This window comes from Babylonia areolata, chromosome 5, assembly GCF_041734735.1.
Source record: "Babylonia areolata isolate BAREFJ2019XMU chromosome 5, ASM4173473v1, whole genome shotgun sequence".
NCBI lineage: Eukaryota > Metazoa > Mollusca > Gastropoda > Neogastropoda > Buccinidae > Babylonia > Babylonia areolata.
In genome coordinates, this window is record NC_134880.1 from 9,437,237 (window position 1) to 9,439,736 (window position 2,500).

Here is a 2,500-nt window from a genome sequence, read left to right on the forward strand (position 1 = left end):
TTATCATGTTGATGATCATGATCATGATGGAAATTACTATTATCGCTATCGGGCGACCCAGGGGCCATCTTTGAGCATGATTACCGCCTTAGAAATATTATTTTTTCAGGAGAATGTGATGATGATGATGATAGTGATGATGGTGATGATGATGATCGTCATCATCATCATCATTATCATCATTTATTGTTTTGCAAGATGCCATTAACGTTCAATCAGTCTGTGAAAATTGCTGTCATCTCAGCCGTTTAATCATTTGTGTGTCTGTGCGAATGTGTTAGTGTGAGTGTTGGAGTGTAACAGTTGTAGTATTGATAGTATGTTACTTTGTGAGTTTTATGCATTGTGTTTTTTTTATAATATTGATGATTATGTCTTATGTTTCTACTACTTTTTTTTATGCTTTCTTGTTTCACTTTAGGTACTGGATTGTAAAGCGCTTAGAGCTTTCTTATGCTTGTATTATAGCGCTATATAAAAAATAAAATATTATTATTACTATTAGCATTCTACAGATATGTGAATCTTGACAGGACCTTCCAAGACAATTGTTGCGCCGTAAATTACAAAAATCTGATCAGATAACTAGCAGCAGCAGCAGCAGCAGCAGCAGCAGCAGCAGTAGTAGTAGTAGTAGTAGTAGTAGTAGTAGTAGTAGTAGCAGCAGTAGTTGTAGTAGTAGTAGTTGTAGTAGTAACAGCAGTAGTGGAAGTAGTGGTAGTGGTAGTAGTTGTTGTTGTTGTCGTCAACAAGTCTTTATTTTAAATCTTTTTTGTTTTTTGTTTTTTTTTTTTTTTTTAAATTGGTGATAGATGTTTTATTATTGATTATGCTAATTATTTTTCCCCTTCCACAACGCTTCTGATGACTGAACCCCCTACAGTCAGACATGTTTTTATTTGCCACTCCGCTTCCAGATAAATTCTAAATGATTTTTTTTTTATGAATGAATAAATAAATGAATAAATAAATAGGTAGATTAATAAATAAATAAAGAAAGAAAGAAAAAAAAGAAAGAAAGAAATACATGAAGAAATGAAATAATCACTCATACTGTTGGAAATACTTGCTCGAGTCTTGGCCGAAGGGTTTGAATGAAAAGGGTGTTTGTGGGGAAATTAAAAAAAAAAAAGAAAAAAAAAAAAAAAAAAAGAGGGCCAGAGCAAAGGCGTCATACTCAGAATACTTCTTCGTGTTTTTTTTTTTGTTTTTGTTTTTGCTTTTTGTTTTTTTTTATAGGAAAAACAAATAAAACTGCACGCAGGAAAAAAATACAAAAAAACAAACAAACAAACAAAAAAAAAAAAAAAAAAAAAAAAATGGTGGCGCTGTAGTGTAGCGTAGCGACGCGCTCTCCCTGGGGAGAGCAGCCCGAATTTCACAGAGAGAAATCTGTTGTGATGAAAAGAAATACAAATAAATAAGGGGAATGGCATCCTGCACATGGACCTAAGAAGCACATAGGACAACCATGATCAATTCATGCAAAGCCACGTTGCTCAACTCCGAAGATAAGAGCTTGAAAAGTGTTCAGTTTCAGTTTCAGTTTCTCAAGGAGGGCGTCACTGCGTTCGGACAAATCCATACACGCTACACCACATCTGGCTAGGCAGATGCCTGCCTGACCAGCAGCTATAACCCAGGCAGTTAACTCACTCAGTACGGCCAGTCCTTTCTTCTCCTCTACACAGACCCCTCGGATGTCCAGTGGGTGTCTCAATGACCCAACCTTTAGCTTCCGTCGTCAGAATTGTGGTATTCTTTGTCAACATTCACCTCTTCAGTATAAGAGCCTTCCGCTTGCAATATTTTGATGATGGTAACTGGGGTGAAACGCTGTTAACGTCGTCTCTTTCGCCGTTCGTATGGAGAGAGTTAAATTAATCGTCAGGCCTTGAGTGCATGCTTACATATTTGTGTATCTATCAGAGTGGATTTCTTTTTACAGAATTTTGCCCGAGGACAACGGTTTTGTTGTCATGGGTTCTTTTTCAGTGCGCCACGTGCGTGCTGCACACGGGGCCTCGGTGTTATCGTCTCATTGAAATCGCTACACGCTCAGTTCGATTTTCCAGTCAAACTTGGGAGAGAGGGAGATAGCGGGCTTCGAACCCACACCCTCACGGACTAACGCTTGATAAACAAGCGGGCAATATAGAAAAGAATATGTGAACAAATACAATAAATAAATAGATGGATGAATAGGTGAACGAATGAACAGATAAATAAATAAATAAATAGATAAATAGATAAATAAATATATAAACAAATGAATAAATAAATGAATAAATAAATATTCAAAAATAAGTAAGTAAATAAAGATTAAGATGAATAATTAAACAAATAAACGAGACACTTCCATGAGAATACGTCTGTAAATGAACGAGTGGTAGATTCAGTACATAAACAACGTGAATAAGCTGAATAGATGAATAAACGAATAGTGAACGGGGTAGGTAATTTAAAAGACAAACACATGAAACAGATATCAACAAAAAGC

General features: G+C 35.9%; 1 protein-coding gene across 1 annotated transcript in view; it reads left to right on the forward strand.

Moving 5' to 3' along the window:
- LOC143281918 (uncharacterized) overlaps nt 1-2,500 on the forward strand; it is a 210,235-nt gene that overhangs the window by 148,488 nt on the left and 59,247 nt on the right. The window lies entirely within an intron of this gene.